The sequence below is a fragment of the Schistocerca piceifrons genome, chromosome 5 (assembly GCF_021461385.2).
Source record: "Schistocerca piceifrons isolate TAMUIC-IGC-003096 chromosome 5, iqSchPice1.1, whole genome shotgun sequence".
Lineage (NCBI taxonomy): Eukaryota > Metazoa > Arthropoda > Insecta > Orthoptera > Acrididae > Schistocerca > Schistocerca piceifrons.
In genome coordinates this window covers 13462395-13484196 of record NC_060142.1, presented here as the reverse complement: position 1 = coordinate 13484196, position 21802 = coordinate 13462395, and the positions used below count along the sequence as shown (strand labels likewise).

The 21802-nt window shown below is 39.7% G+C and overlaps 1 long non-coding RNA gene across 1 annotated transcript; it reads right to left on the bottom strand.

The window, feature by feature from the left end:
- Positions 1-19988: 19988 nt before the first annotated feature.
- LOC124798473 lies at positions 19989-21394 on the bottom strand. Its single transcript, XR_007016945.1, has 2 exons — positions 20890-21394; positions 19989-20809 (listed from the first exon to the last, which is right to left on the bottom strand). It is a non-coding gene; the product is annotated as an uncharacterized LOC124798473 (long non-coding RNA).
- Between the last annotated feature and the right edge of the window lie 408 nt (positions 21395-21802).

Here is a 21802-nt window from a genome sequence, read left to right as displayed (position 1 = left end):
AAAAGGAATACAAACGTCTCAAAAATGAGATCGACAGGAAGTGCAAAATGGCTAAGCAGGGATGGCTAGAGGACAAATGTAAGGATGTAGAGGCCTATCTCACTAGGGGTAAGATAGATACCGCCTACAGGAAAATTAAAGAGACCTTTGGAGATAAGAGAACGACTTGTATGAATATCAAGAGCTCAGATGGAAACCCAGTTCTAAGCAACGAAGGGAAAGCAGAAAGGTGGAAGGAGTATATAGAGGGTCTATACAAGGGCGATGTACTTGAGGAAAATATTATGGAAATTGAAGAGGATGTAGATGAAGATGAAATGGGAGATATGATACTGCGTGAAGAGTTTGACAGAGCACTGAAAGACCTGAGTCGAAACAAGGCTCCCGGAGTAGACAATATTCCATTGGAACTACTGACGGCCGTGGGAGAGCCAGTCCTGACAAAACTCTACCATCTGGTGAGCAAGATGTATGAAACAGGCGAAATACCCTCAGACTTCAAGAAGAATATAATAATTCCAATCCCAAAGAAAGCAGGTGTTGACAGATGTGAAAATTACCGAACTATCAGTTTAATAAGTCACAGCTGCAAAATACTAACACGAATTCTTTACAGACGAATGGAAAAACTAGTAGAAGCCAACCTCGGGGAAGATCAGTTTGGATTCCGTAGAAACACTGGAACACGTGAGGCAATACTGACCTTACGACTTATCTTAGAAGAAAGATTAAGGAAAGGCAAACCTACGTTTCTAGCATTTGTAGACTTAGAGAAAGCTTTTGACAATGTTGACTGGAATACTCTCTTTACTAACAAAGAGATAGAGGGGCTGGCCAGTACTTACCTCAGCTCAGTACAGCCGATAGATACACATAAAACAGAACTGAAAATTTACATTCCTAGCTTTCGGAACTTTTTTCCTTCATCAGGGAGGAGAGAGGGGAAAAAAGGGAAGAAGGGAAAGTGGATTCAGTTACTCACAACCCAGGTTATGAAGCAACAGGGAAAGGTAAACAGGGAGGGTAGCAAGGATGGAGGCATGGTTGTCAGAGGGAAGCCAAAGATATTCTACTGTAAGTACTGTGCCAGCTTCAAACCAAAGAGGATGCATACAGAAGTAAAGAGGTATATAGTATAAAGATAAACACAACTATGTAGGATGAAAAGATGCGTGAATGGCTAAAGAGGAAAGGGAAAGAGGAGAAGACTGAAGAGTGAATGGGAGTGAGGTGGTTTAACGTAGGTTCAGTCCAGGGGGATGGCGGGATGAAAGGATGTGTTGGAGTGCAAGTTCCCATCTCCGCAGTTCAGAGGGACTGGTGTTGGGTTATTCGCTGTTTCCCAGCCAACAATCACTGCCAACAATCTCTTCCACACCTACCAGTATCATCCATTTACGTCGATTTCTTGTTGCTGGCGATATTTTTGTGCCATTGGCTATCTTTCTCTGCCACAAGAAAAATTTTTTGGGACATTTCTGCCCCACCCGCGATCTTTTGTGCGGCACGCGCGATCTTTTTTGCGGCACGCGCGATCTTTTTTGCGGCACGCGCGATCTTTTTTGCGGCACGCGCGATCGCTTTTGCGGCACGCGCGATCTTTTTTCGCCACTCGCTATCTCAGTTTTTGAGCTACGTGTGTTCTTTTTCCCCTAATCTGGACATACTTGCTTGGTCTGGTCAACTTTTTCCGTATTTTTCTTATTTAGTGGTCTTCCTTTGGTATTGAACATTACCAACACAATTTCTTTCCTTCTCGTCCTTCCCTCCGTGTTTTACTCCTTCTTATGATTACTATTTCAACTTTAGTTATTTAATTTCCCTACCCACCAGTTACGCACTATGTACCCTAATCCTATACCACATTATTTACATTCATTCCGGAAACATGCATTCACCGTAGCCAAACTGCAATCCCACATACTTTTCCTCCAGTCCTGTTTAACCTTTGGAATTACCCCTAAAGGGCTTACCTTAAAAGTTCCCATCTCCGGGTGCAATTCCTCCTTCCACAAGTCTCTCCTGGACTTCCAGAACCTTCAATCCTTAGCCCTTACCCAACTTGTCCTGAATCTCTACACTACTTCATGTAACCACCACTCCCAACAGCTCCTATCTCTCTTCAAAGTCCTCCACCTCTCAAACCCTTGCTTGGAGAACACACTGAGGAACATCATCCTGTAACCCAACACCAGTCCCTCTGAACTGCGGAGATGGGAACTTGCACTCCAACACATCCTTTCATCCCGCCATCCCCCTGGACTGAACCTACGTTAAACCACCTCACTCCCATTCACTCTTCAGTCTTCTCCTCTTTCCCTTTCCTCTTTAGCCATTCACGCATCTTTTCATCCTACATAGTTGTGTTTATCTTTATACTATATACCTCTTTACTTCTGTATGCATCCTCTTTGGTTTGAAGCTGGCACAGTACTTACAGTAGAATATCTTTGGCTTCCCTCTGACAACCATGCCTCCATCCTTGCTACCCTCCCTGTTTACCTTTCCCTGTTGCTTCAAAACCTGGGTTGTGAGTAACTGAATCCACTTTCCCTTCTTCCCTTTTTTCCCCTCTCTCCTCCCTGATGAAGGAAAAAAGTTCCGAAAGCTAGGAATGTAAATTTTCAGTTCTGTTTTATGTGTATCTATCGGCTGTACTGAGCTGAGGTAAGTACTGGCCAGCCCCTCTATCTCTTTGTTAGTATTTGTTTCACATCTTATATGAGATTTTCCATTAATCATTTGGAATACTCTCTTTCAAATTCTAAAGGTGGCAGGGGTAAAATACAGGGAGCGAAAGGCTATTTACAATTTGTACAGAAACCAGATGGCAGTTATAAGAGTCGAGGGACATGAAAGGGAAGCAGTGGTTGGGAAGGGAGTAAGACAGGGTTGTAGCCTCTCCCCGATGTTGTTCAATCTGTATATTGAGCAAGCAGTAAAGGAAACAAAAGAAAAATTCGGAGTAGGTATTAAAATTCATGGAGAAGAAATAAAAACTTTGAGGTTCGCCGATGACATTGTAATTCTGTCAGAGACAGCAAAGGACTTGGAAGAGCAGTTGAATGGAATGGACAGTGTCTTGAAAGGAGGATATAAGATGAACATCAACAAAAGCAAAACAAGGATAATGGAATGTAGTCTAATTAAGTCGGGTGATGCTGAGGGAATTAGATTAGGAAATGAGACACTTAAAGTAGTAAAGGAGTTTTGCTATTTGGGGAGCAAAATAACTGATGATGGTCGAAGTAGAGAGGATATAAAATGTAGGCTGGCAATGGCAAGGAAAGCGTTTCTGAAGAAGAGAAATTTGTTAACATCCAGTATAGATTTAAGTGTCAGGAAGTCATTTCTGAAAGTATTCGTATGGAGTGTAGCCATGTATGGAAGTGAAACATGGACGATAAATAGTTTGGACAAGAAGAGAATAGAAGCTTTCGAAATGTGGTGCTACAGAAGAATGCTGAAGATTAGATGGGTAGATCACATAACTAATGAGGAAGTATTGAATAGGATTGGGGAGAAGAGAAGTTTGTGGCACAACTTGACCAGAAGAAGTGATCGGTTGGTAGGACATGTTCTGAGGCATCAAGGGATCACCAATTTAGTATTGGAGGGCAGCGTGGAGGGTAAAAATCGTAGAGGGAGACCAAGAGATGAATACACTAAGCAGATTCAGAAGGATGTAGGTTGCAGTAGGTACTGGGAGATGAAAAAGCTTGCACAGGATAGAGTAGCATGGAGAGCTGCATCAAACCAGTCTCAGAACTGAAGACCACAACAACAACAACACTGTATCATTTACAATAATATTGTGCCACTTGTAGCAGGTAAAGACTGTAATCATTAATATTAGTTTATTCATATTTTCAGTTATAATTTTCTAGCTAAAGTGGTTTAGTTATAAGCCAGAATGAAAAAAAAGTATTCAGTAATACACATAAAACTTCAAGTAAACATGAAAATATATTTGCATTGACCTGTCCCATATCTGATGTGCTGTACTGTACATGTAAGATTTACTGGACCAGATAAATACAAATGCAAACTGTGCAGTCCACAACCACAACACTAGAATTAAAAACTCTTTTTATATTAGCTGTGTACAGTATCACTGTGTAGGGTTCAGAATTGAGTTTGATAATTTGGAACAAAAATCTATAGCTGGCAGACATGAGACAGGAAACTGAAAATCCCCAAATACTCTTAAAAAAAAGGTAAAATGACATTAACAACTAGACCTATAACTTATTAGAATATTTAGACTCATGTTGTAAATCCCATGACTCTAATGTTTGTGTTAAACAAATCTAGACTAAGCCAGTATGGCTATTGGTTCATGTAAAGTTACATATATGTGGTGTTTGAAGTATTTGATAAGAACACTGATGGAATAGTAGTATAGTAGCAACTTTCTCTGAATAAATATACATAAACTTGTATGAAATAATTTATATCGGTATGAGCAAATTAGCACTTTCCAACCAATTAAAAATATCTTCTGGTAAACCTTCATACTACAATTAAAAATAAATTTAAAAAGTATACCTCATTAGCCACTCCCTTAAAAAACTATCTGAATACTTATATTTAGGGATAATAAAGTTCTGTTATCTACATGGCAAGAAGCAGCTGTAATTGTAAAGCTGCACAGCGAGTAGTAGCCTCTAATGTACTGTAAACAGAACTTGGTATTTACAGATGTAGCTAAATATTTTCTTTGAAAAATACCATTGAAAACATTAAGCTACCAACAGCAGATAAACAACAGTTTTGTACAATAGTCGAGAAGACAGTAGCTTCTTTTCATATCAGCAGCTTTCTTTCCCATTTACTCAATTAAATTTAGCTGTCCTATGCACCAATAGCATTAAGCTGTATAGTGAAAGTTTGCTGTTAATGCAACAAACAGATTATGTTTCTGTGACTTCCTTGTCTTCTGATGACATGTACCTTGACTTGCTCCACATCACTGGAGATTCTCCTTCCTAATGAAATCTGTGAAACATGATGAATGGATGGATGGATGGATGGATGGATAGATAAATGAATGAAAAGTCATAATCTTTGTCAGTATGCTTTACAGAAATAGCCTGCCCAGGCTGAGTCTACCTGTAACTGTGTAATATGACTCATTCCACATTCCAGGAAGCTCTCCTTCATGAAGGGACTCACAGAACATGGTGTTTGAATCAATACTTATCTCTAAATTCTCCACTGAACATTCATTCTGTAAATCAAATTGAGTTGTCCAAAGTGCAGTGCTATAAAGCTGAGATACGATTCCTAGTATATCAACACCTCAAAAATTATACAAATTTTCAGGACTGAAAAATTTTAATAACAATTAATAAATCATTGAACTGAGCACCAAATGAAGTTCGTGGCTAGATGTGTGAGCAGTGTTTAACATGTGTACACAATAAAATAATTATATCATTTAGCAAGCAAAATTACTGTCCCTGTTCCTAAGAAAGTTTAGGTAAAGGAGAATGTGAATGCGTAGGAAAATACTTTCTTATGTGAAAATTATCTGTGAATGATATATTTTTAGCAGAAATTATTTGTTTAAATAACATGATTAAAGTACATTGCTATAAGACCTCTCTGTTTAAAAGAGAAAAAAAGATACATAACAGTTAGAGATGTAAAGAATAATGTGCATACTAGAAAAACTTTGCAGTTTTTGTTACATTTCACATGTCCCACATGAAGCATCCAAGATCTGGAAATTTATAGATGTGCAACAAAAGGCAAAAGCAGTATCTTGCAAATAGATGGCCATATTTCAGCTGAACATGGCACAGAGGAATGTCAACTAGTTTCCTGGGCAAGCAAACGGGGAGTTGTGCCCCAGCAACATCTCACTCATTACAGTGGAGTTCCCATTCAGTTTTCCAGGTAAGGAAATGGGAATTTGTGGTATCCAAAACAGAAAATGAACATGATTGTCATGGTCTTGATGTCAGTAAGTAGATTGTTTATAACTAAGGTAGATTTATATTCAGAAGAAAGGAGGAACTAACCTTCATCCTTCTATCCTGAATAAAATCTCTAGATTTTCACTAAATTACTTCATGGAAATGCTGTGATACCATTCCATTTGTCTCAAACTAGCCATCTAAGTATGTAAATATCTATGAACATTAATTAAGCCTTTGTTCTTAATTGATGCATGGATGAACAAAACTATTAGCACTGCCCCCTCTGCACAGTTGGCTTTGCACGTGTTCCATCCTACACTCTTATCAGAACATAAAGTCTGAACCCATTGAAACTGTTTCATAAAAACATATACAGCTAAAAATTTCAAGGAAAGAACCAATGTGATAACTTTTCTCAGAATGTTTCTAGGCATTGATTTAGTGTATATAGAGCACAGGTGAAGGGCATCAGAAAAATGTGTTATAATCATTTTCAGTCTTATCAGAAGATCAGGAAAAATACATATCTTGAAGACAGGAAACAAAAGGTGGTTCTAAATGGCTGCAACAAAGGATCTTCTAATCTAGTGGATTATGAATGGGGCAAAATTCAGCATGGAGCTCCCCAGGGATCTGTCCTTGGACCCTTGCTGTTTTTAATATATGTTAATGATTTACCCCCGTCCATTAGTAAAAATTGTGAATTCAGAATGTTTGCTGATGATACAAGCATTGTTGTAGATGGTAAGTCTACTGCTGATCTAGAGACTGATGTTAATGATATACTCAGAGAAGTTACAGCTAGGTTTTCAATTAATTCTCTTTCAGTTAATATTAAAAAAACTAATTTTATACAGTTCCACACAAAAAATAAAACTCTAGAAAATATAGTAATTGCTCATGAAAACCAGGAACTAGAACAGGTGCAAACTACTAAATTCCTGGGGGTTCACATTGACAGTAGCCTCAACTGGGAACAGCATGTGTTCCTTATTCTAAAAAGGCTTTCATCAGCAACTTTTGCTCTAAGAATCATTACTCATTTTGGGGACATCAACATTTTAAAATCAGCTTACTTTGGGTACTTTCACTCATTAATGAGTTACGGCATAATATTCCGGGGTAATTCACCAGCCTCAAAAAAAAAAAAAAAAAAAAATCTGAACTGCTCAGAAGAGAGCAGTCAGAATCATGTGTGGGGTTCCTCCACGAACCTCATGTAGAAAACTTTATACACAGTTAATATAATAGAGGGAAACATTCCACGTGGGAAAAATATATCTAAAAACAAAGATGATGTACTTACCAAACGAAAGCGCTGGCAGGTCGATACACACACAAACAAACACAAACATACACACAAAATTCAAGCTTTCGTAACAAACTGTTGCCTCATCAGGAAAGAGGGAAGGAGAGGGAAAGACGAAAGGATGTGGGTTTTAAGGGAGAGGGTAAGGAGTCATTCCAATCCCGGGAGCGGAAAGACTTACCTTAGGGGGAAAAAAGAACGGGTATACACTCGCACACACACACAGACACAAGCAGACATATGAGGTGCACCACAGAGTCCTAACCAAATTGACCCTCCCCTGTCAGCATTATCCAATAATTCTCCAGAGAGGACTGTTCATACCCATAATTTTCTCCTATCCAGAACCAATGTGGAACTTCAAAAAAGCCAACTGAATTTTCCAGATGTGAATATATAAGGCGGTTAAAACCCATCTCTAACAACTACAACAGATTCATCTCTAACAACTACAACGATTCACTGGAGTATTAAAAAGTGTAGCAAAGTGATGCATATCAAGATTTTCCTCTAAAGAACATACTTCTGGCCTGAACGAAGACAGTGAAAGACTTCTGAATAAATTTGAAGTCAGTGTGATCCTGCTATTGCCTCTGATTTTCAAATCGCTAAATTAGAGCAGGCAATACAGATGGAAGGAAATCTTAGCTTCCTTGGACCATACTCACTCCAACACGAAGCCCTCCTTAATCAAAAAGCTGGCTACACCAACCACTACCAACACCAGACAAAAATGTAACATGAAACTAGATGACATTAGCAATTTAATCTCTACCTTCAAGTCAACTAGAGATAAAACATATCCAAAGAGAAGTCGGACATCTCTTATCTGGCTTCACTAACATCTGATGTTTTCTATTTTATTCCTACAGGAAGAGAGCATAGATCCTACGAAGAACGTGAAACCTAGAAAGGCAGCAGGTGTTGATGGTGTATGCTCTGACTTTCTATTGTACTATGGTCTTGTTGCTGTCAAATTGCTGAATATCTCTCTTTCAAACAATTTAGAGGCAGTACACCTGCCATCCCAATTCAAGAAAATTAAAAACATTGCTACACTAAAGCCAAACAAAGGCCCCTCAAAAGTTGACAACTACTGCCTCATTCCTCAACTGTCAAGTTCAAGCTCTTTGAGAGGCTCATTCATAACAGAATCTGCTCAGTCATCAACAAATATGTCCCTACACAGCAAGCTGGCTTTAAACCAGGAAGAGGATGTGAAGAACTGGTGCTAAGAAAAGCAACTCATTTCAAAAAAGGCTTTGAGAACTGGAAAATAAACGTTGAGGTTTACTGCAGCCTATGATACCCTATTGGGTGACAGACTCCTACTCAAATTCATCCCTATTATTCTGTATTGGAAACTAACCACTCTAATTGGCAACATGCTGAACAACAGATATTTCTAGGAAACTCTAAAGATAGAGTTCACAAAATAAATGATGCTATCCGATAACAGAACGTCTTGGCTTCACATTCTATTATTATTATTATTATATTATTAATTTGTATATATACAACCTTTCAAACAAGAAGTCCAGCATTTTATTTGAACTGATAATATTGCTCTGATCACTCAGGATCAAAGCTATAGGGACGCTGTAGCACCACTTACATCAACACTGAAGATGTTGGATGAATGCTTCAAACATGATTCCCTCTGTCTGAGTCCTCAAAACTTTCCACCTACAGAATAAACAAGCAAAAGCAACACTCCAAAATATGATCCTAGACAAGTCACCAACATACAGAAGTCATGTACGGATTGTGGCAGCCAAAATCAAAATCTTGAACACTATACTTCAGAAATGAACAGAAACCACCCGGGGTGTCACTACAAAAGATCTCACATGATCAGCTTCTGCTCTTTCATACACAGAACTGAAAAATCTCCTTAGACAATGCGATTTACACTCTATCAGTAGTAGGCCCATAAGAGATCCATCCTGTCTCAAGAATATTTCTGTCAATTTTAAAACTACAGAAGAATCATGTGATGTGACAGTGTTTTCATTTTCAGATCATAATTCTGTATGTTTAAATTACAGATGTAGGGTCCCTCTCAATAAGAGTAATACAAGTAGGCATCTTACAAAAGTTGTCATCACCACTCTTGTCACTGATGATATAATGCTAAAAGTCTCTGCTTAAAGAAACTGGTTTCGCCAAGTTACCATGACACACATTACACTTCCAGTAATGATTTGTCAGTAAAAACAATATTTGATAGGTTCTTTAAAAGAATGTTTGATATCCATTCCCATATAGAAATGCAAAGTAAGTGACAAAGGCAGCAAGACCGAGGTTCCAAACAGACAAAATCGATGGTATACTAAACAGATCACTCTGAAAATCATGTTGTTGTACAATATATTTAATATGAAACTTCCTGGCAGATTAAAACTGTGTGCCCGACCGAGACTCGAACTCGGGACATTTGCCTTTCGCGGGCAAGTGCTCTACCAACTGAGCTACCGAAGCACGACTCACGCCCGGTACTCACAGCTTTACTTCTGCCAGTACCTCGTCTCCTACCTTCCAAACTTTACAGAAGCTCTCCTGCGAACCTTGCAGAACTAGCACTCCTGAAAGAAAGGATATTGCGGAGACATGGCTTAGCCACAGCCTGGGGGATGTTTCCAGAATGAGATTTTCACTCTGCAGCGGAGTGTGCGCTGATATGAAACTTCCTGGCAGATTAAAACTGTGTGCCCGACCGAGACTCGAACTCGGGACCTTTGCCTTTCGCGGGCAAGTGCTCTACCAACTGAGCTACCGAAGCACGACTCACGCCCGGTACTCACAGCTTTACTTCTGCCAGTACCTCGTCTCCTACCTTCCAAACTTTACAGAAGCTCTCCTGCGAACCTTGCAGAACTAGCACTCCTGAAAGAAAGGATATTGCGGAGACATGGCTTAGCCACAGCCTGGGGGATGTTTCCAGAATGAGATTTTCACTCTGCAGCGGAGTGTGCGCTGATATGAAACTTCCTGGCAGATTAAAACTGTGTGCCCGACCAAGACTCGAACTCGGGACCTTTGCCTTTCGCGGGCAAGTGCTCTACCAACTGAGCTACCGAAGCACGACTCACGCCCGGTACTCACAGCTTTACTTCTGCCAGTACCTCGTCTCCTACCTTCCAAACTTTACAGAAGCTCTCCTGCGAAACTTGCAGAACTAGCACTCCTGAAAGAAAGGATATTGCGGAGACATGGCTTAGCCACAGCCTGGGGGATGTTTCCAGAATGAGATTTTCACTCTGCAGCGGAGTGTGCGCTGATATGAAACTTCCTGGCAGATTAAAACTGTGTGCCCGACCGAGACTCGAACTCGGGACCTTTGCCTTTCGCGGGCAAGTGCTCTACCAACTGAGCTACCGAAGCACGACTCACGCCCGGTACTCACAGCTTTACTTCTGCCAGTACCTCGTCTCCTACCTTCCAAACTTTACAGAAGCTCTCCTGCGAACCTTGCAGAACTAGCACTCCTGAAAGAAAGGATATTGCGGAGACATGGCTTAGCCACAGCCTGGGGGATGTTTCCAGAATGAGATTTTCACTCTGCAGCGGAGTGTGCGCTGATATGAAACTTCCTGGCAGATTAAAACTGTGTGCCCGACCGAGACTCGAACTCGGGACCTTTGCCTTTCGCGGGCAAGTGCTCTACCAACTGAGCTACCGAAGAACGACTCACGCCCGGTACTCACAGCTTTACTTCTGCCAGTACCTCGTCTCCTACCTTCCAAACTTTACAGAAGCTCTCCTGCGAACCTTGCAGAACTAGCACTCCTGAAAGAAAGGATATTGCGGAGACATGGCTTAGCCACAGCCTGGGGGATGTTTCCAGAATGAGATTTTCACTCTGCAGCGGAGTGTGCGCTGATATGAAACTTCCTGGCAGATTAAAACTGTGTGCCCGACCGAGACTCGAACTCGGGACCTTTGCCTTTCGCGGGCAAGTGCTCTACCAACTGAGCTACCGAAGCACGACTCACGCCCGGTACTCACAGCTTTACTTCTGCCAGTACCTCGTCTCCTACCTTCCAAACTTTACAGAAGCTCTCCTGCGAACCTTGCAGAACTAGCACTCCTGAAAGAAAGGATATTGCGGAGACATGGCTTAGCCACAGCCTGGGGGATGTTTCCAGAATGAGATTTTCACTCTGCAGCGGAGTGTGCGCTGATATGAAACTTCCTGGCAGATTAAAACTGTGTGCCCGACCGAGACTCGAACTCGGGACCTTTGCCTTTCGCGGGCAAGTGCTCTACCAACTGAGCTACCGAAGCACGACTCACGCCCGGTACTCACAGCTTTACTTCTGCCAGTACCTCGTCTCCTACCTTCCAAACTTTACAGAAGCTCTCCTGCGAACCTTGCAGAACTAGCACTCCTGAAAGAAAGGATATTGCGGAGACATGGCTTAGCCACAGCCTGGGGGATGTTTCCAGAATGAGATTTTCACTCTGCAGCGGAGTGTGCGCTGATATGAAACTTCCTGGCAGATTAAAACTGTGTGCCCGACCGAGACTCGAACTCGGGACCTTTGCCTTTCGCGGGCAAGTGCTCTACCAACTGAGCTACCGAAGCACGACTCACGCCCGGTACTCACAGCTTTACTTCTGCCAGTACCTCGTCTCCTACCTTCCAAACTTTACAGAAGCTCTCCTGCGAACCTTGCAGAACTAGCACTCCTGAAAGAAAGGATATTGCGGAGACATGGCTTAGCCACAGCCTGGGGGATGTTTCCAGAATGAGATTTTCACTCTGCAGCGGAGTGTGCGCCGATATGAAACTTCCTGGCAGATTAAAACTGTGTGCCCGACCGAGACTCGAACTCGGGACCTTTGCCTTTCGCGGGCAAGTGCTCTACCAACTGAGCTACCGAAGCACGACTCACGCCCGGTACTCACAGCTTTACTTCTGCCAGTACCTCGTCTCCTACCTTCCAAACTTTACAGAAGCTCTCCTGCGTACCTTGCAGAACTAGCACTCCTGAAAGAAAGGATATTGCGGAGACATGGCTTAGCCACAGCCTGGGGGAAGTTTCCAGAATGAGATTTTCACTCTGCAGCGGAGTGTGCGCTGATATGAAACTTCCTGGCAGATTAAAACTGTGTGCCCGACCGAGACTCGAACTCGGGACCTTTGCCTTTCGCGGGCAAGTGCTCTACCAACTGAGCTACCGAAGCACGACTCACGCCCGGTACTCACAGCTTTACTTCTGCCAGTACCTCGTCTCCTACCTTCCAAACTTTACAGAAGCTCTCCTGCGAACCTTGCAGAACTAGCACTCCTGAAAGAAAGGATATTGCGGAGACATGGCTTAGCCACAGCCTGGGGGATGTTTCCAGAATGAGATTTTCACTCTGCAGCGGAGTGTGCGCTGATATGAAACTTCCTGGCAGATTAAAACTGTGTGCCCGACCGAGACTCGAACTCGGGACCTTTGCCTTTCGCGGGCAAGTGCTCTACCAACTGAGCTACCGAAGCACGACTCACGCCCGGTACTCACAGCTTTACTTCTGCCAGTACCTCGTCTCCTACCTTCCAAACTTTACAGAAGCTCTCCTGCGAACCTTGCAGAACTAGCACTCCTGAAAGAAAGGATATTGCGGAGACATGGCTTAGCCACAGCCTGGGGGATGTTTCCAGAATGAGATTTTCACTCTGCAGCGGAGTGTGCGCTGATATGAAACTTCCTGGCAGATTAAAACTGTGTGCCCGACCGAGACTCGAACTCGGGACCTTTGCCTTTCGCGGGCAAGTGCTCTACCAACTGAGCTACCGAAGCACGACTCACGCCCGGTACTCACAGCTTTACTTCTGCCAGTACCTCGTCTCCTACCTTCCAAACTTTACAGAAGCTCTCCTGCGAACCTTGCAGAACTAGCACTCCTGAAAGAAAGGATATTGCGGAGACATGGCTTAGCCACAGCCTGGGGGATGTTTCCAGAATGAGATTTTCACTCTGCAGCGGAGTGTGCGGGCACACAGTTTTAATCTGCCAGGAAGTTTCATATCAGCGCACACTCCGCTGCAGAGTGAAAATCTCATTCTGGAATATATTTAATAGTCTGAAGACTAATCATGCAAGACTAGAATATATTTCATGCAGGAATGAGTATAAAAAAGCCATCATTGAAGCCAAAAAAGCACACAATGGCAGCTATACTGATAATTCAATCAATAACTGCAAAGCTGCAAGCAAACTAATAAACAGTGATGCCAAAAATGACAAGAAACAAATAAATTAATTTGTCTCCCCAAAGATTCAACATTTTTTTAAAAATTACATCAGATTAAGAAGTAGGAATGGAAAAGTTACCAAACCTCATATCAGTTCCTCAAAGTTACTTTCAAAAACTGTTTGCAGATAATCAAGAAACACAAGTATGTTTACCTTCTCTGAGGTCTTGCCTAGTTTGTTCTAAGAATAGTAAAACAAGCAGGTGTATATCACAGTGATATTTTACTGATGAGCTTAAAGCATCCAGAGTAGTTTCAGTACACAAAAAGGGAGATAAAGGCCCACTTTCAAGTTACAGGCCAATTTCTATAGTCCTAGCTTCTTCTGAAGTATTTGAATGTATTATTTACCAACAATTATAGCTTTACTTTTAAAATCTAGGTATAATTAGTGGATCACAATATGGCTTAAGAAAAATTTGTCAACTGTTAATACCATAGACTGTAGTCAAATACCTACTTTGGGTGTTTGAGGAAAAATGTTTTGCTCAAGTTAATTTTTGTGATCTAAGCAATGGCAGCCTTAAACTATTAAAATCTTATCTAAAGAATCATAAGCAAGTTGTCTGTGTTTGCAAAAGAAATAATCAGCATAGAACAAGGATCTGTACTGTGCTCTTTCTTGTTCCTAATAATGTTTAATTACCTGTCCTCATTCATTAAATCCAATACAGACAACACTACTTTTCTTAAAAGCTGTAATAATTTTAATCATCTTAAAACTAGTGTTGCTAAGACAATTGCTCAAGCACTCTATTGGTTTAAAGCAAATGGATTCTTGCAGAATGAAGATAAAACTCAGCAGACGGTATTTAGTCTGAATGACAAGCTTCCATCAAATGATCCAACTTATGTGAAGTTTTTGAGAGTATATTTAGATAATAAATTACCTTGGGGTCAAAATATACTATGTTTTAGTGAAAATCAAACAATGGAAACTCCAGGTAGGAATATCAACAACAAAAGGAAAAGATGGATTGTTGCTCACCATAAAGATGACATGCTCAATTGCAGATAGACACAATGAAAAGACACTTATTAGCTTTTGGACATGGGCAATGCTGTTTTGATTTATGCTAACTTCCATTTTTTGGATGCCTTTTTTGTGTTTATACTCTGTGTATGTTATTGTTGTCCACCACACAATGTAAGCTATTATGTATTTAAATAAACTTTGTACAGACAGACTTATAATCGAGCTTCATTTACAGTGCCTGAATATCCATTACAGGCCCAGGTGCATATATCTTTTTTTCCAGTGTCATGGCACAGTTTTTCGGCACTATTGCGAGTAACAGCAAATTTGACATTATGTTGGCGAAGCACGGTGGAACATTTTACGCATAAATGTTTGAGGTTGTTTGGAGGAGACAACTGTGTGGTGTGCAGATTCCAAATGGAACTGATACTCAGAGGAAAAGACTTTTGAGATATTGCCAGTGGCATAGGTAATAAGCCTCTGAAGGACAAGGAATCTGAGGAAAATACGTAGCTGGAATAGGAGGCAAAAGCACAGGAATTTATTGTAATGCAGATGGAGGTAGCACCATTCACTCATTTACTTTCATGTAAGACGTAAGCTGGCGTGTGGTCTAAACTGAAGACTGTGTACAAGAGTGTGTCCACAGTGGGCATTCAACTACTCCAGCAAAAGTTTTCTCGTCTCAATTTGGTGATGATGCGGTGGTTGCAGCTATGTCAAATATAAACGAACTTAACAGTAAACTGAAGCAAGCTAGCGAACCACTTTCAGAGAAAATGATTATACCAAGGCGGTTGATGTCATTGCCAGAAAGATATAAATATATTTTCAGCATGGGAGTCTGCCCCTTTGAGAAGCAAACACTTAGTGAGTTAACTTCGGGATTCCTCATTGAGGAAAATAGAAACAATTCATCCAGTCAGCTAGAGGTAGTTTTGGCTAGTGTAAGCAGGCAGCAAAAAATTATCTGTTATGCTTGTGGTAATGAGGGCCACTTTGTAAAGGACTGTAAAAATAAAGTGAAAATGAGAAGCTGCAATTATTGTAAGAAAAGATACCATTTGAAGTCTATTGTAGGTTGTTGAAGTCCAAGGAATGCAAAAAAGCTCAGGATGTACATGCCTTTATGCATATGAGTCAAGAAGTTGACCTAGAAGATTACTGGTTCATGGCTACGGGTGCTATTGAGCATAAGGGCAATAACGGAGAACTGTTTAAGCAACTGGACAGTTTGGTAAGCTCAAATGAAAGTTACTGTGAAACTCTGTGTATGGAACATGGTTAATTTTTTCAGAACAGTACTTAGTGCTTTTTGAGCCTGAAATGGAATTCAATCTGTTTCCGGTGCGTACTGTGTTGGACAATATGTGTTTAGCGTCAAACAAGGAATGATGTGATTTCTTGAACAGTAAAGTTGAAGTTCGTGCATTATCTGAATGTATCAATAGCATGTACTCTATGTTGTTTTTCCCAAATGGAACACAATCAGAGCTGTTGATCATTACCTTGATGTGTACAGATAAAATGCACTCTATGGCTGAAGGTAATGACACTAGTGACTTTTCATTGGTCAGTATTGATAGTGGTCTGGTAAATTTGTCTAAACATGTTGAAATTGTTCCATCAGAGCATTACACACCAGAGAGAGCTCTTGTTATGTAAAGGACTGGGCTTCATTGACCACTTTGTCACTTGTGAAGAGGGTTTGGCAGGAAACAACATCCCAGTCAGTTCACCAAGAGCTAATGCCCCACATGAATTGTTTCAAGCAAATGTCTACAGATGCATTCACTTCAAGGAGAGAGATATTTTTTGTTCTTGAAGGATTACTGCTCAGTTATCGCAAAGTATTCTTTATGTAACACAAGGATGAAGTTAAGAGGTTGGCTCAGAAATTTTATTGCAAAAGAAAAGAGCAAAACTGATCTGAAAATTAAAGTTCTAAGGAGTGATAATAGACTGTAGTTAATGAACACTGAGTTAGGTACATTTTTTGTGTACACACCACTGCTAATTCGAAGTGCAGAAAGAGAAATGTGCAGCTTGGATGAAGCTGCCCATTCAATGATTTAAAGAGTGCTCAAGCATTTCTGGGGTGAAGCAGTTAACATGGCAGCTTTTGTACTGTCCTGAACTGGTCCAAGTCCTGTGAGAGGTAAAACTCCTTTCAAAGCCTTTTATGGCAGAGAATTACCCTTAGAAGATCTGGAAATATTAGCGATTCATGTGATGGTCCTTATACTGAAAGAAAGGAGATTGAAACAAGGCCCCAAAAATAAGATAGGTTTATTTATGGGTTATGATGATGATGTGAAGTGGTACACTATATTTATACCTTCAACAAACAACTCTGAGGTGAGGTGCATCAGGATGTAGTTTACATGCTGTCAGCACTCCCTGAAATGGAGAAGAAAACTGATGTGTAACATATATAAAATTTCAGAATCCGAGTGGCAGAAAGCAGAAGAAATGAGGATTCAGGTTGCAAAATAAAACAGAAGTCAGCTTAGAGAGGAACAAGAAATCAGTGAAGACAGAGAAAAGAGAGATGACTCTTTCAAGGATGACAAGGAAAACCCAGATAATAAGGCATACAATTCGAGACCCAGGAGAAATATTCAATACCCGAATTACTTACAGGATTACGAGTTGAGCTTGTTGACAGCAGGGAATGATGACAACCACAGAACCTATGCTGAAGCAATGTTTTGTAGTGCAATGCTGAAAAATGGAAAGATGACATAGCAAGAGAGCCAATTGCCCTAGAAGAAAATAATATGTGGGATTATGTATGCAAGCCAAATAATTGTAACATTTTTGACACATAGTGGGTTTTCAAGTGAAAAAGAGATGAGAAAGATAATCTTGTTTCTTATTAAGCTCATCTTGCAGCTATTGGTATCCAACAGACATTGACTTATTCAGGTATATGCCGTCCAGTAGCAAAATTGACCTCAGTGAGACTTTTCCTGTATTTATGTAATGAGGATATCTTTCCTATCTATAAAATGTTTTGACTGTACAGTAGGTTTTATTTCACAATCTAGATTTCGGCTTTAAGCCATAATGAAGTGTTACACATATTATAAACCATTAGACTTTAGTAGAACCCAAGTCATCGTCAAAACATGTATCTTCAGTTGTATAAACCAATTCTGTCAAAATAAATTTGAGAACACTTGCATAATATGTGAATTTACTGGCAATTAGCATGACTCTGTTGATATGGTTGTGGACCAAACCACCGGTCTACACTGCATCTAAGCAGCCAGTGACATATGTTGTATAACAACTGGCTTAGGAATTGTAAGAAGTGATTTGCAGTAATATTGGTATATACAGATAGAAAATAGCCATAAAACACACTTGTTCACATTGATGATCTACTGATAGCTTCAACTTCCCAGAGTGAAACTGACAATTTAAAGCTTAAAGTTTTGGGTCTGATTAGGAACTAGTTGGGAACAGATGTTGTTCAAAATTTAAGAGAGTGTACAGTTACTATTTGTCAATGTAGCCATCTTGAAAAATTATTGAAAGTTTTTGATATGATTGAATTTGTGCTACAACTCCCATGGAGGTAAATTTTGATCACAGTGTGTTAGAAAAAGAAAAATCTGAAAAAGAAGACAATGAGAAAAGATATATACTATGTTAGGTTCTGGACCAGATGTTTGCGTGGCACAGGTACCAATCGTGTACAAGTCTGGACTTACGGAATGCCTTAAAACATGTATTGCATGAACCGTAAAACTGAGTCTGTTATGTGCTAGAGATAAAAATTGTACTTATCCTATAATTGGCTATGTTGACTCTGACTGAGTTGGTAATGGAGAAGATAGAAAGTCCACAGGAGGTTATCTTTTCAAAGGTTTGGGTTGTTGAGTTTCAAAGGCGTCTAAGAGGCAACTCCCAGTCTCTTATCATCAACAGAATCAGAATTTTTAACTGAAACTAGCAAAGCTTCTTGGCTGAGTAATTTTTATTATAGTCTTTCTCACTGTCAAATAGCTGTTTTACTTTATGAAGATAATGTCAGTAACAAGCCTTTATCTATCACAAACTTAAGCACATCGAAGTCAAAATTTTATTTTTTATGGAGAGTGTTTGCTAAGGAAGTTCTGTTACAGCATATTAGCATAAATGAGCAACAATCTGATGTTTTGACAAAGCCACTTGGTAAAATAAAATTTGAAACATTTAGAGCCTTGCTAGGACTGACTTCAATCTTGCAATTCAGTTTTTACTACAATGAGTTGAGGGAGGGTGTTAGTGACACAATGTTAATGTTGTTTCAAGGCAGCAACACTTGTTTTTCATTTTGTTTGTGTTAATTTCCATTGTTCAGATTTTTTTATCCTGTGTGTGTGTGTTATTATCATCTGCCATTGAGTGTAAGCTATTGCATATTTAAATAAACTCTGCGCAGACAGACTTATTATAGAGCTTCATTTACAGCACCTTACTATAAACATCTGTGAACTCACAGGGCACGAATTACTTAATAAGCTTCCATAAACTGTACAAGATTTTACCCAAACAATTGCTAAAACAAACACTGCATGACTGGTTAGATGCGCACCCATTCTATGATATAAAGGAATTCATCACTGGTGACTTAAAAATGTAATGTTAATAACTAGCCCACTATCTCTTAACTGTATTATATAATAATGTGTGACATTGTTTAGAGCTGTAATGCCTAATGACAATAAAATTATTATTATTCACAGAGTACCACTGTTCCATCTTGCTACACAGTGCTCCCACTAAAATAGTGAACACACAAATCAATCAAGCATGTGGCTCATTATAGGGTGCGTTTTCCCCACCATCACACACTAGTTGCTGGTCCCAAGTAATATTCAACCACCATCAACACATGGACAAGAATAAAAAAACCAATCCAGGATGATCAATTCACTCAAAATTTTCATTAGCGGAACCCTAGTGTCTGATTGTACAATGGCTCGGGACAGATGTGGAGCACTGCTGCATCAATGGGCATGGAAGCCTCTTCCTCAATGTGATCGTAGTTAAGAGCAGCAAATGGTGCACCACATAACATTTGAAAGTTCCCTCGCAGGATTCAAACAATGGAAGACTTACAGCTTCTGGCAGGATTTAAAACCTGGATTTAGAGCTATGATCCCATTATGAACAACTGTATATATCTGTTGTAAGTATCATCTAATATCTCCTGCTGTCATCAAACAAAAATAACTTAAGGACGTTTTAAATGTCAGGCATTTATTACAACTGAATCTCAAAACTAAATATAAATTCATGCTTCAGTTTCCTTTGACAGTTCAGCATCACCAGTGAAGCATTCTCAGACTTCACTGGTGAAGTCACTAAACCTGTTTCCTTCAGTGTAAAAGTAGGAGGAAGAAATTTGGAACCCTGTAGATGTAACTATTTAGCAAGTTATTGACAGACATATAGGGAAACAAGAGAACACTGGAACAGAGAAATAGAAAGGCTGGTCTCAATGTGGCATAGTTAAATTTGACTACAAAGATCAGATTTTACTTCTGTACCATCTTTATTGTGTAGTCTATACGAATTGACAAAAAAGTCTGTAATTGCAGAAACATGTGTAGCCCGTGTAAGTTACATAATATTTTCATAATATTGTTGCATTCCGTCCTGGATTTTCCATTGTTTGATCCATTAAGTTGCATCTGACAATCCGTGTCTGCCACTGCAATAGTTTTATTTAAATAAATCTCCATAAATATACATATTATTGCACATCATTTTAAGTGTTTTTCTGTACATTAATGAGTAATATAAATCCTAGTACAATAATTTAACTGTGGAAATTTTTCACACAAGCACAAAAATGGAAGACATATATTGTTCTCAACATGAGACAATAGATAAGTACACTAAAATAGTGGCATTAAATATGGTAACTACATTAGTTCTGTGTATAGCTTATTGCCAAACTTCAGTCTTTTCTGAATATTCAATGATCACAGATGGCTTCAATCAACTAGTAAACATGGTGGATGGTATCTGTTGTCACTGCTATTACAAAGTATTTGAATTCTTCACAGTTGATGGCTTTTCACTAATCATATGAATGTAATTTATCACAGAATATGAAAAAGCACTATTTTCTCTTTACTGATTTGAAACACGTAACAAAAGCAAGTGTGTTTGCACTTTTATACTGTGTAGCAGGTACTGTCAATCCAGTCTTCGTAACTGCTACCAATAAACACAACGTTTAGCTCCTTCATTGATATTCTCTTCATTTACCGCCACGTCGAAGCAAGTGAACATCTCACTTATTTTGACTATGTGAAAACTCAGACGCCTACGACCAACAGGTTCAGAGGCTGCAAGAAAAATAATGGTTCTTGATAGGTTCTCAACTACTAAACAAGTGCTATAGAAGATGATGAAATAGGACACTTACTTATCATGTTGTAAACAGTGCAGTACGTTAAGCAGAAAGCTGAAAATGTTATAGCGTTATGGAACATTCATATCATGATGGTGCTGCTCCACAGAAATTGTTCTGTCTTTCACGTCTTTTGACGTGCAAGTCATTGATTTACTCTCAAACTGATGTATGACAACCATTCAGCGGCGCTTATCCCATTTTCAAGAAAGCGCGGCTCGTTTATGAGAGCGCCTTATTTTGTCCTTATCTGCATAGCATTTTGTTCGCAAATTTTAATGCTCATCACTCCCGTGTAATGTGCACACTTTGCCTTTTTCGTCTTTGCCACCATGACGCCCAACAACAGTACTTAAGTATAATCCCCGCTGAACATAATGACAGTATCAACAGCGACCTTCCGTTCCGCCTTAAATTATCTGACACTTTTGATTGCGCCAGCGCTGTTTCTCAGTATTCCAAGCTATTATTCAGTCACTTCGCTAATTACAGCTGACACGCCAGAGACTATATATGTGTCTGTGTTCCAAAGTCAACATTCTCATTTTGCTAATCGATCATGTCGCTAAAGAGCACACACGGGCTACAGATCCGTACTACGACTTGTTTGTCTACAGTTATTAAACGTGAAGTAGTTGTATGTGTTTGCTTCCTTGTTTTTTGTTTTTTTGTTTTTTTTTTCATGGCCACGTAAACATTTTACGATTGAATTTATGGTCATTCTTGGAGCACGAACCATTGTATACTTATTTTTAGAAGGACTACAAATAATTATAAAAGTAGCTGAAAATAGCAAAAGTAGTATTATTCTATGAAAAAGACGATCAGCGCCGTATGGGTAACTATAAGCTTGTGCCACTGTCAGGTTTTTAAAAAATTATTGGAAAGTATTTGTTTCACAACTGTTGTATTTTAGTTTCCTATGATA